This window comes from Myotis lucifugus, unplaced genomic scaffold (assembly GCF_000147115.1).
Source record: "Myotis lucifugus unplaced genomic scaffold, Myoluc2.0 scaffold_278, whole genome shotgun sequence".
NCBI lineage: Eukaryota > Metazoa > Chordata > Mammalia > Chiroptera > Vespertilionidae > Myotis > Myotis lucifugus.
In genome coordinates, this window is record NW_005871326.1 from 1,064,145 (window position 1) to 1,077,054 (window position 12,910).

Below are 12,910 nucleotides of genomic sequence, written 5' to 3' on the forward strand. Positions count from 1 at the left end.
GCCACGGACTCTGCGGGGAAGGGACGCGCCGCGGAGCGGGGGGCCGGCATCCTGGAGCAGCCCGCTCTTCACGGCGCCGAAGCAAACTTAGCGGCGCGGCCAGCCCCACAGCCATTTTCCCGGGGAAGCGGCGGCTGCGGCGGCGGTTCCCGCACTTGCTGTCGCTGCTCCGCGACGCGCCCCTTCCCCCCCCGCGCTGGCCGCACCGCTTGCCTCGCACCCCGTCCCCCACCTCCAAAGCTTCTAACTGCGCCGGGACCCCGGGCGGCAGCAGCAGCTGCTGTGCTGCTGAGTCTCCCCCACTTCCCTCCTCCCCACCTACCAACTGCGGGGGAAGTGCGCGCTGTCAGCGCCCGCGTCCTCCGCCCCGCTGACCGCCGTGGGCCCCCGGCTGGGCAGCACCACTCTCGGCGGCGGCGGCGGCAGTTCCTGCGCCCGGTTCCCCACTCTCCCGATTTACTGCCACAATCCACCAAATAACAAGCTGTTGAGCAGACTCGCTTCTACACGAACTCTTATTGGCTGCTCATGACGCCGAAGAGCTTCGGATTGGCGCTCCCTCCTTGCCGTCCTCATTGGATGTAGCTCTGAAACTTCACGGATTGGTCCGCAAACAGCAGGTAGGACATCTGCCACTTGTGATTGGCTGGCTCCGAGGTCCAACGTTACTGGAGAACCAGGTATTGAGTAAGCCATTCCTGCCAAACGATTGGTTGAAAAGACTCCGGATGTGCTTGACTGAACACTGATTGGTAAACGGAGGGGGTCAGGAAGAGCAGTTCCGCACGAGGATTGGCAGCGGAGTGTCCCATGGAAACCGAACCCGGAGCTGCGGCCAGGACTGGCACGGGGGCGGGGCAGGGCCTGTCCAAGGCGCATGCGCGAAACCGACTTCTCGGCGCCATTTTGTCTGGGCAGCGGTGGCCGCAGGTCTATCGCATTTCATGTTTCTGGCGAGAGGACAGCGAAGTCTTTCTACCGTAGATTCCTTTCGGCGCGGTACCCGTCCGCAGTTCTCTCCAGGGCAGCACCTAATGAAGGTCGGAGGAGTCGCGAGTCTGTTTAAAAGGTCAGTTGGGAGCTGTGGTTGTCCGACGACTGGGGGATGGCGCAGCTCTAGCGGCGCCGGCACCGGAAGTGAGGGGGCCAGGGCAGCCATGGTTAAAGTGCTCCCTGTCGCGGAGTGGGAAGTAGAAGGCGGGATGAAAGGGGGCGAGGCTTCCTCTCCCGCCGCACGAGACGGAGGCGGAGGAGGGGAAGTCTTTCTCTGGGCTGGTCCTTGGACTCCTCTGGAGGGCTTGATGGGTTTTCGGGGTCCTGCATCTCTCCGAACCGCTCCTCCTCCCGTTGGAAGTGTGTGTCGGGGGTTTGTCATTTTCTCCGCCAAGTGCAGCTGGCCCTGGGCGCCTCCCTCATTAGGACGGGGAAGGGGAGGTCCGTAGGCAGCGCTGGGTGCGTGGGGACAGGTGTCTCCGCGCGCTCGTCACGCGGTGAAGCTCTCGGGTCGGAATGCGGAGAACGCACGTGCTCGCCCCGACCTTAGGCAGCTGTTCCCGTTGCACGAGGCGCAGGCTGCGCTTTGAAAGGAAGCAGCAGCAGCAGCGGCTCTGCAGGCTCAGAGACACCTTAAAGGACCTCCGCAGAGGACCTTGTCCCGGGCAGCCATTGGGCCTGGTCGCTTAGCAAAACCTTGTGCTTTGTTGAATGAAGCAAAAGCACATGTGAAATGGTGGAGTGTCGATGGCAAGCTGTCACAAGGAATGAAATAATCATGGAAATGGAAAATGCCGTCGATAAACCCACGTTGACTAAATTGACTCAGAGAACAGTTTAAGGAAAGCCGGAACAATTTTTCATCCAGAACAGTGGTTTTTCTCAAAATTACTTACTGAGAAAGTGAAATATATGTTGGTGTTTCTATTGAGTGACCCAGGGGCACTGATCTGGATAGCTTCTTAAATTATCATGATAATACTGCACCTGTTTCGAATACTATGGATAAGTTTTAGTAACTTATTGGGTATTGTTGGCCTGAAGGGAACAGGACCTCTCCGTGACAAATATCGTGAAATGTTACTGAGGGGAATTCTCATGTCTGTAAAAATATTTAAAATTGGGGAGGCTGCCTGGAAAAATTTTCTATGGGCCAAAAAAAGGAGAGCCATTAAATAGCAAAATGGAAGAATGGTAGTTGAAAGCTGTTTTGTTTGGTCAAGGGTTCAAATGAGTCTGTACAGTTAGCTATCAGGTGTGATGTTTGTTTTTTTTTTTTCAGGTGTATTTTAGAATGAAACCTCAAAGTTAGGACATACTTATGAATTTGTCTACCCATTCCGTGTGGTTCTCATTTCTGGATTTTTAAGTACTTAATATTTTTATCATGGACTAATATGAGCTATTTCATGATGTTTTGCTCCCAATTTAAAAATATGACATATAAAAAAGATACTTCAATAAGAGTTTACAAGTGAAGTGATTTTCTTTCTTCCTTAGGCTACACTGTGCTGCTGAACTTTCCCGGGGCAATCGCCTCTAATTTCGCTACACAACTTCCAGCGGTTACTCTCCAAATACCACATCAGTGGGCATTTGGAAATTACTAAAAAGCCAAAAGAACACCACAGTCTTTGTATTCCCTCCACCAAAAGGTACAGTTTATACTATACAAAGGAATTTCACTTTTTCATTGGTTTTGTTTTACCAAATAAAAATCATTTCAGTCGTACTCATTTTGTCACCCATATTTTTTTCTTTATAGAAAACATTGGAAACAGAAAATATTTTGTCCTTCAAGCATTTTTATGGCCGCATAGTGTTCTACAAGGTAGGTGCACAATAATTCATATAACCTGATCTCTTAAGTTTCCTATTTCAGCAATATGGCTGAATAGCCTTGTATATATTTTACAAGATTTTGCCTAAGAACTGACATCTGTGACTAAAATTTCTAGGCACCAAGATTTTCCTTCACATCGCTGATTATTTCTTTACAATAAATTCCCGGAAGTGGAAATATAAGACCAAAGGAATTGTACATTTAATGCTTTTAATCCTTGAACAGCTGTCCATCAAGAAGCATTTGCTCTTACTGTACTTTTACATTTTTTTGTCGTCCTTTTGCTTTTTATTACATTGTGTGTTTTTCTTTAGTTTTATTTTTTTAATTTTCTCTCCTGAGTCTCTATTTATTCAAATAGAATTGTTACAGTCTTAAGTCACATATGTAGTAAAATTGAGAGTTTTTGTTGGACCTTAGGAATAATTTCTTAAAGCTAATTTATTTTTTACTGTAAAAAATAAATGTGCAGTGAAACATTTTGCTACACAGAAGTGACATTTAGAGGTTGCTAAAAACAAGTTGTTTTTTGGTATATTTAGTTGAGTTTAACAAATTATTTTTATGGTATAGTTAGTTGAGTTGAACTATTTTAGTGTTTCCTGTAACCTTTCCTATTGTGAAAGCAGAATGTTATATTTCCTGAAGAGTTCCATCCTTATGTGCATGCTGTGCTCTTGATGATTTTGTACCCTTACAAGGACCCTTTTCATGCCTCTCATAACATTTACTTAGCAATTGTTTGGCTCTTCTGGGTTTGAGACACTACTTCCAGAGGGAAGCAGCAGAGGTTGTAATCACTCTTGTGTTTGCCTGTCAGAAACATGATAGATGCTCTGTCATTATTTCTTATGAGTCTGTATGTTTATATACAAAATATGTAAAATAAGCTAATTTAGGTTTTCTTTCTTTCATGATGTTCCAATGATGCTGTCTTCAAAAATTTTTGATGTTCCAAATTTTTTATTTGATACTGAATTTATTTGTAATTGCTAATACAATGTGGATTTAGTTATTCAGGATTTTGTTTTCTCAGTTTTTTTTTTAAAGGATTTTATGACCTCTTAATGGAAGGCAACTGTAACTAAATAGTCACTTAGACTATCTCTTAGGGTATGAATGAAAGAAAATTGTAACAATTGTTTTTTGTAACCTATTTCAACAGGCCCCAATTAATAGAATAATGTTTCCTACAAAGTCAAAATTGTCAAATTTTTAATAATGCTTCTATTGATGAAAAGCTTTTGTGAAAGCAAAATGTTACATTTTTTGGTCAGGGGTTTCAGTGAGGCTATATAATTAGCTTCCCAGTGTATTTTAGACTGAAATCACAAATTTAGAACATCCATATGGATTTGTTTACCCATTCACATAGATTTCATTTCTGGATTCTTAATCACAGAATACTGAATATTTTCATGATTATTTTTTTAACAGTGGCAAAGTACTTGAGATCTCATCCTTAAAAATGTTTAGAAGTGAAGAAATTTTGTGTGTGTGTTTTTAATGGAAATTTTAAAACATTCTGTGTTCTGAGTATGTGGGCTTTGTCTTCTAGTGAGCTTCATTTTGTGGAAAAATGAAGGAGGTATTCCAGTTTTTAAATACCTAAGATTTGTTACCTGTTGAAAATTATGTTTCTGGTAAGCAATTTCACTTAACTATTCTTTAATAATCAAGATTAGTCATGTTACTATTACATATATCTCGTTTGAAAAGTGATAGGATTTGTTCCACTGTACAGTTGTTTCTATAAATGTCTATCTAGAGAAGTAGAACATTACTGTGTTGAATGTATCTCCTTGATGATTCCTAATGAGTGTGGAGTGTTGTTTTTTAAGTTACAAAATTTGCTTATTTGTAACCAAAGTAACCTTTGCAATCTCTGTCTGATCTTTTGCCCTATTAGATGTCACTGGTGATTTTATAGACACATGGAGTTATTGATACTGGTTTTCTTTCATTTATAATTCAAACTAGAATGACAGCATGTTTTAGGATTGGATTCAAGCTGATCTAGGTTACCTAGTGGCATTTCTACCTGGTGAGGAGCTTACTGTCAGTAAAAGAAAGAAAATTAAACATGTGGAAGCTAAGTAAAAAGTAGTTATTTCAAAAGATGCAATCAATTTAGATTAACTTCTTAAAGATTTAAAACATGGCAGTTCAGTCCATCTAATTGCTTATAAGAGGACAAATTGATAATACTGAACAGAAAGAAATTCACTTAGTGATCGTTGAAGACTTCTCAAAGTTAGTGAGATTTAATATGTTAAAGTAGAAGAAAGGAAGAAGACATTCTAAGTGGATGGAAGGTTGTGACCGAGAATACAAATGTCTGGAAAGCTATATTTGGGACAGTGAGTAAAGCACTTTGGAGAAGATGACTAGCTAAAGATTACATTGGGAAAATTGTTTGAGGCCATCAGAATTATATCAGGTTCTTGTCCTCTCTACAGGTTTTGGAACAGAGCATTGAAATCTGGGTTGTGAGCAGGAAATGATGATTAATTTTTGTTTTATTTTCAAATTTTACAAATCAAAATGGAACTAAACAAATGAATCATATTTAATCCTACCCCAACATTAAATTTTTAAAGTGTTTTCTTCCTGGTCTGTACACATATTCTTTCTTTAGTCTTAGAATATTTTTTATTTTAGTTTTTCCTTTAACATTCAATATGACTATGCAGTCTCTAATAATTTTAATATCTGAAAATATTCCATCAAATTATTTTGCTTTTAACTTCATTTTTCTGTTGCCTGTCTATAATTAGGTTTCTAGTCCTTCAAGATTGTGCTATAATCATCATCTATGTGCATACAATATTTTCTGTCTTTTGGACTTTGAGGGTTGATTTAAAAGGTCATTGTATGAGTATTTTTATGACTCTTGAAACATTGCCATGTTGTTTTCTAAAAGAAAAATAATTTACACTGTCACCATCCCTGTGAGTTTAATTGTCAGCTTTGGGTAGTCTGTAATTATAATCATTTTTGCTAATTTAATAGGTGAAAAATCTGTTAAACTCTCTTTTTCTTTGTAATGATTTTGTTAACTAGTGAGGTTGGATTTTTACTTACTGATTATTAGTCTATTCAAGACTTCTGTTCATTTATGTAGTAGAGCCTTGATATTTTTTATATTTTTTGGGTGTATTAAATACTATTTAGTAGTAATTTGCTGCAGATATTTTTCCATGTAGACTTCCCTTTTAATTTTAGTTATTTTTGTTGAAGGTTTTTTAACAGACACAGAGGGGTCTGATTACACAAAATGTATTATTGGAAAATTATTTGGATACAGTGTCCAATGTAACTAAAGAAATGACACGAGAATTGGAGGAAGGGAGACAAGATAATGTTGCCGTTGTGTCAGCCTAAAATGAAACTAAACTAGGACCTGGAGACATAGGAAGGAACAGGTGAGCAGGAAAAAGAGTTGACAGCATGTGATCTCTAATTGATTATGAAAGTAAAGAAGGAAGAAAAAACACTCAAGATTTTAAAGGGCAGGGAGTAGATGGTACCATTAACTAATTTGGAAAGTCAGGAGAGACCACTGGTTGGTAAGAAAGATGAAATTATTTTTAAACATGCAAGTGAGAGCTTGGATTATTCAGTAAGCATCTATTCCTTTTCTCAAAGTGCCTATGAGGTCCGTAATTGGGTCAAGGCATATGATGGACCTTGATATTGGTTTCTATATTTTGACTTTCAATTTTAGTCTTTAGACTTTGGTTCTTTTATCAGAGCTTTCTCATTTCTGAGTTTGAAAGTACAACTTGAAAAGTTAAAGTATATTAATAGTAAAGTAAGTTCAGGGAAAGCAGGTGATTCTCCCAAGTAAATTAAGAGGTTATTTTCTCATGATTGAAAAAAATAATAGTGTTAAATGAGCATCTTGTAAAATATGGATGCTTTTTTAAAAAGCTGTTCAGATATGTGGGTTGAAGTGTCTTTCCTCTTCCTCTGTAGACTAAGTTTAGTGTGTTTTATTTTGATTTTAACAAAATATAGAAACATGTAATTCTGTGAAACATGAATGTTTAGCCAATATTCTTTGAATATATGTATATGTAAGTAAAGATAATAGTTGTCTTATTTTGGGGGAAGCACTTTTAACAGATGAAATTTAAGTGTTCAATTTAAGGAAGGACTTTGGCAATTAGACATAAAAATATGGAGTAGACTAACTTTGAGTGTTCTTCAAAAGGAAGAGCCAAGCGCAACTGGCGTGGCCTGAGTGGTTGAGTGTCGACCTATGAACCAGGAGGTCACAGTTCGATTCCTGGTTAGGCCACATTGTAGGCTCAATCCCAAGTGTGTGGCATGCAGTAGGCAGCTAATCAATGATTCTCATCATTGGTGTTTTTCTCCATATCCCTTCCTCTCTGAAATCAATAAAACCTGTTTTGTTTTGTTTTTTAAAAAGCCTAATTTAACCAGTGAATCTCTCATGAATCTTTTCCCCCTTTTTTCCTAGGGCTTTAAAAAATGTTTTCTGCTATTTAGCAAGAAAAAGATTACAATTTTGTTTTAGGAAAAAAATCCCCCCCCCTTTTTTTTTCTTTTTGATTTGGCTTTTTAATCTGTTTTTATAAAACCTAAATTTGGGGGGTTAGTATATGGCCTTATGAACTTTGGGCTACTTTGTCACATATTTCAAGACTTACTTCATTTAAATAGTTAGGTATACAAAAGTTTCCCCTTCATAGCGCTAGCTTTGAGTTACAAAGATATAACCTGTTTATAAGTTGAGGAAAAAGTAATACATTCAGAAACATACAACATTTGTGCATTAATTTCAGCATTAGTTTTTAATGACTGGTATGTGTATGTTTTAATTGCTTCTCTTACATTAACCCCTTTTCTCTGGTTCCTCTTATTTTTCAAAGGTTACAACATTCGATTTATTTACAGGATATAAATCTCCATTAGAATGATAGCTTTAAAAATCATTCAGGGATAGCAAAGAAGATACTTCCAGCTTTAGAATGTGTAGGTGTGGTCAGGCTTTTAATGGGAGGGGTAGTTTAGAGCAGATTTCTTTTTTTCTTTTTTTTAAATATATTTTATTGATTTTTTACAGAGAGGAAGGGAGAGATGGAGAGTTAGAAACATCGATGAGAGAGAAACATCGATCAGCTGCCTCCTGCACATCTCCTACTGGGGATATGCCCGCAACCAAGGTACATGCCCCTGACCGGAATCGAACCTGGGACCTTTCAGTCCACAGGCCGATGTAGAGCAGATTTCTTAACCTCTCTTCCCCAACTGACCTGATAGGGTTAGGATTAGTATTAAATGAATTAAGACATGTAAAGTGTTTAGAATGGTGCCAAGTATTTAGGGAGCACTCAGATATTAAGTGTTGTTGTGTTTAGTGATAAAGATGTTAAATAGTGTCTGTCATTCAAAGAATGTTTCAAAAGAATACTTTAACTCTAACCGGTTTGGCTCAGTGGATAGAGCGTCAGCCTGCGGACTCAAGGGTCCCAGGTTCGATTCTGGTCAAGGGCATGTACCTTGGTTGTGGGCACATCCCCAGTAGGGTGTGTGCAGGAGGCAGCTGATCAATGTTTCTCTCTCATCGATGTTTCTAACTCTCTATCCCTCTTCGTTCCTCTCTGTAAAATATTCAATAAAATATATTTAAAAAGAAAAAGAAAAAAAAAGAATACTTTATTATATTTATACTAGAGGCCTGGTGAACGAAATTCCTGCAAGAGTAGGCCTTCCTTCCCCCTGCTGCCGGCACCAGCTACCCTCTGGCACCCGGGCTTGCTTCCCTCCAGCCGCCCTCAGGCACCCAGGACCTGAGCTTCCCTCTGGCCCTGGCTTCATGCGGAAGGATGTCCGGTATAATTAGCATATTACCCTTTTATTATTATAGACGATAGATGCAAAAATCATCTAGACTCTGCCTCCCATTCAATACCTTCCCAAAAGTCATCACAACCTCTCTTCATACTTTTACTTCTTTTAAGGTATTACTTGCTCTTGTCACATGAAAGCTCCACAAGCTCTGTGTTTTCCCAGCTCTTTTTTTTTTTTTTTTAATCCTCACTCAAGGACATGCTTAGAGGAAAAAGAGGAGAGAAAAACATTGAATGGTTGCTCTCCATATGTGCCCCAACCAGGGATTGAACCCACAACCCAGGTATTTGCCCTGCAGGGAATCAAACCTCAACCTTTAGGTGCACAGGGCCACACTCAACCAATTGAGCCAATCTGGATGGGTCCAGCTCTGTTTTTATTCATACTTTTCCCACTTTCTGGAATGTTGCCCTATTAACACCTGGTCAAAAGCTACTTTTTAAGTGAAGCTTTCCATGATACCTTTGCAACTGTGGTAATTTGTCCATATGAATTTTATATTTCCTCTTATAAGATTCCTGCCACTTTCTATGTTGCATTTCAGTTTTCATTTTTTTTATCCACTTGCATGTTCTTCACTAAGTGATGACATTCTTACAAGCAGAGAACTATACCGTATTTATCTTTGTAGGGTTAAAACCTATCACAGGCCTTGGCACTTAGTAGGCACTGTATATATGGAGTGAAAGTTTATAAAAGTTGATGTTTAATGGACAAATGTGTGCAAGTGAATATGTGCTTTGTCAGTGTTTGTGCACCAGGAACATCTTGCCTGGTCAGTTACTAAAAATGAGATCATTTGAGGCTTTAGGAATTGGGTCAGATTCAAGAACATGTAAGGAGTAGAGCATAATGTCTACTATCCACAGTTCAAGAATTTTCATTAGTATGTGTGTGCCCCCCCTTTTTTAAATAGTATGTCTAACTACCAAAGGGATTTTTTTTTTATATAGTAACTGATTTTTCATAGATCTGCCCACCCACTAATCTTAGTTATCACCAGTGGTTTAGATTTGTGAAGTTTGGCTAGAACTACATTTGCTGCCAATAACTGGCTCAATTAGTTATTGAACTCATACTCTCAGTCTACAAGTACATTTTCTTATCATGGTGCCATAATGCCTCTAGGCAGGAAAGTAAGGATACTCTGAGAATAAGGATACTCTCTGGGTGAGAGATGTTATGAAAACATTTATTTACCCTTGGTTACTATACTATTGATAGGGTCTTGGCCTCTAGAAGAAATGGCAACGGTGGGAAATAGGGAGGTAAGTTAAAATACCTGGCTCATAGTAGGCATGCGTAGAGCTAACGTAGTAATTATGTGCTCAGCTTAAAAATTCTCAGAACTTTTACAGTAGTTCAGTGGGATGTTGGATTGCATAAATATCTTAATAAAGAAAAGACTGTATTTGAAAACAGATGTTCTGTGCTCTGATCATAAGCCTGCTTTCATTGGCTGTGACCTGGGATACATTACTCTGCCTGAGTATATGTCCTACCTACTTCACTGTTTTATTTAACAAGTGTTGTAAATGCTTTCATTGGCTAGTAAAACATATTTGAAATAATAGCAGGTTCACTGATTAATTTCACTGTAGTGAAGTTTCTTTAAGTGGAGGAGGGCAGCTGGAGGATGTCATAAGGCAGTGATGGCGAACCTTTTGAGCTCGGCCTGTCAGCATTTTGAAAAACCCTAACTTAACTCTGGTGCCGTGTCACATATAGAAATTTTTTGATATTTGCAACCACAGTAAAACAAAGACTTATATTTTTGATATTTATTTTATATATTTAAATGCCATTTAACAAAGAAAAATCAACCAAAAAAATGAGTTCGCATGTCACCTCTGACACGCGTGTCATAGGTTTGCCATCACTGTCATAGGGGAAGAATTCATTTTCTTTTTTTTCCCTTTGGTTGGCTTACGGTATGTTTGGTAGTGTGTTATTGAATCTGCTAATCCTAATGTACCACTTAGGAATTTATATTCATATTTATTTTTTAGTTAGGTTTACCTCAAATCCTATGGCAAGCACAAACAAAAAAATTTTCCCTAAGTAGGTTCCCTCAAACCAAACCAGAAGTCTTTTTTTTAATCTTTGTATTTCTTAATCTCTATATATGTAGTCATAAAACTGCTTCCAGTGTTTGTCTAATTTTGATGGCTTAGGACAAGGAAGGAGGGTTTTTATATGAAGGAACGGAACAAAAAAGCCATCTTCCTGTTTCTTATTCCTCTATATATCATGTGATAATGTCCTTAAGGCCTTTAAAATGTAAGGGAACCTTGGTAACCAAGGCACATTTTTGCTGTTTTCCTTTCAAATGTGAAGTTCTGCATTTTATTACACTGTCACGAAGAATTAGTCTGCTACCAGTAAATATGTAAGCCACAAAACTTGCTTCTCTGTGCTGCCAAGTACTTCCTGTTTTGTCAGATTTCCATTTAGGGGAAAGAACGGATGAGCCTGAGTTTCATGTTTAAAGCATCTCTCCTGAAATTCAGTTTGGAAGCTCTCCATATATCAAGATTGGGGGTGGGAATGGCACATCCTGTCTACACTTGAGGACGTTTGTCAGAAAGCTTCATTGGCTTTGCTTTATGAAAGAGGGCCGCCAGGAAGAGAGACTCATTAGAAATAATTAGCGTGTGACTTGCCTACGCTATAGCTTTCCTTTAGGCTTTCCATGTCAAATGTGTTTCAGTTTGTGAATGAATCACTACACAGTCTGTGAAGGAAGAATATGTTCATTTCTAGTAGACTTTTCTCCACAAATATGTAAAACTGCATTCAGCCACATTTACTCTGTGTTCAGTAGGGACAGATGAAAGGTCAAGTGGTGATTAGAAATGGACTACATTGTAAATATAGAATGTCTTTTGGGGAAAGGTTGCAGTAAATGATTTAAAGACTGCCATTAAAATAGCGAATAAACAGAACATTTAGTTATAAATGATGAATTCTTTGTCATGTTTTTGTTATATGAACTCAACTTCTAATTAGGTAAGAGAATGTGTCAGTAGAACATAACTTTCAATGTAAACTTTAATCCCCTCCTATTGCTACTAAGGGAATCTTGTGTTGAGGTTATTTTGCAGTCATAGAACCAAGCATTTCTATAAAATTTTCTTTAACCAAATTAGCATAGCCAGCCTTAAGTCAGCTATTTTTCTTTTTTGACCTGTCACTAAAATAAGGAGCTTTTTAATCCCTGACTTATATAATTTCTTCCTTATTGGCTTGCTGGCATTTTGGAAATTTTCAGAGAACTGATGCTGGTTTATAAGATATTTGAAACCACCTACTATAAAGTTTCTAACAGATACTTTCCTCTTTCATCATCTCAGAATGTGCTCCCATTTCTGAGACATGTCTTTAAAAATTCAGATTTCCTAAATACTAACCATGACCTACAGTTTCATCCTCCGTTTTGATTTATAACAGAAAGTTCATCTGTTGAAACCCTTTAAATAATTGTTTCTGTTGCCGTGTTCTCCTTTTATTAACCTGGGTCCAAATCAGTGAATCTCAAATTTTAGTGTATTCATAAGCATTACCTTGGGCTACTTGTTCAAAATACTCACTCACTTCAGACCTAGTGAATTCAATCTATGGAGGATTCTTTCACAGATGGTCTTTGAACCAAATGGATATAGTCCCACTGTCATCTAAATTCTGTTTATTTAGTCTTTTTACTTGGTTTCAATCATTGCTATCTCAGAACTTTTTTTCTACTAATCATGGACATCCTTCGTTTTTCTGAATGTCCTGATTGGAGAGCTCATCCTACCAGATCTTCAGGAAACTGTCCAAATTCCTTGTCTTGTCAATTTATCTCCCCCCCCCCCCTTCCCAAAGCACATATTTGTAGTTGAGTATGTATATAAAATATATGTATATATAATAACACATATACATATTTCTATTGCACCTTGCTTAGTGATTTTTAAATGTGCCTGTTTTTCCCACTGGGGAAGCAATTTATTTACCTTTTAAAATATTTTCTGGCAATGTGATACATTGTAGGCATCCAAATGTTTGCTTTGATTCTTTACTGCTATCACTTGGTTCCTGCTTACTCTCAAACCAGTCAGTCTCCTGAAGATAACAGGTTATTGTCTTTACTAGTATACCTCTATAATTCTCATATATCATTTCCCTTTCTTTAAATTATCAGTATTTCCTTGG

General features: G+C 38.5%; 1 protein-coding gene across 6 annotated transcripts in view; it reads right to left on the reverse strand.

The window, feature by feature from the left end:
• The window catches only part of ARID4A (AT-rich interaction domain 4A), a 76,140-nt gene extending 75,686 nt beyond the window's left edge, over nt 1-454 (reverse strand). For all 6 annotated transcript variants that reach the window (XR_002831843.1, XR_002831842.1, XR_002831844.1 and 3 more), the window contains exon 1: nt 323-454. The gene's annotated coding sequence lies outside the window, so the exon portion shown is untranslated. The remainder of the gene's footprint in view (nt 1-322) is intronic.
• Nucleotides 455-12,910: the final 12,456 nt, after the last annotated feature.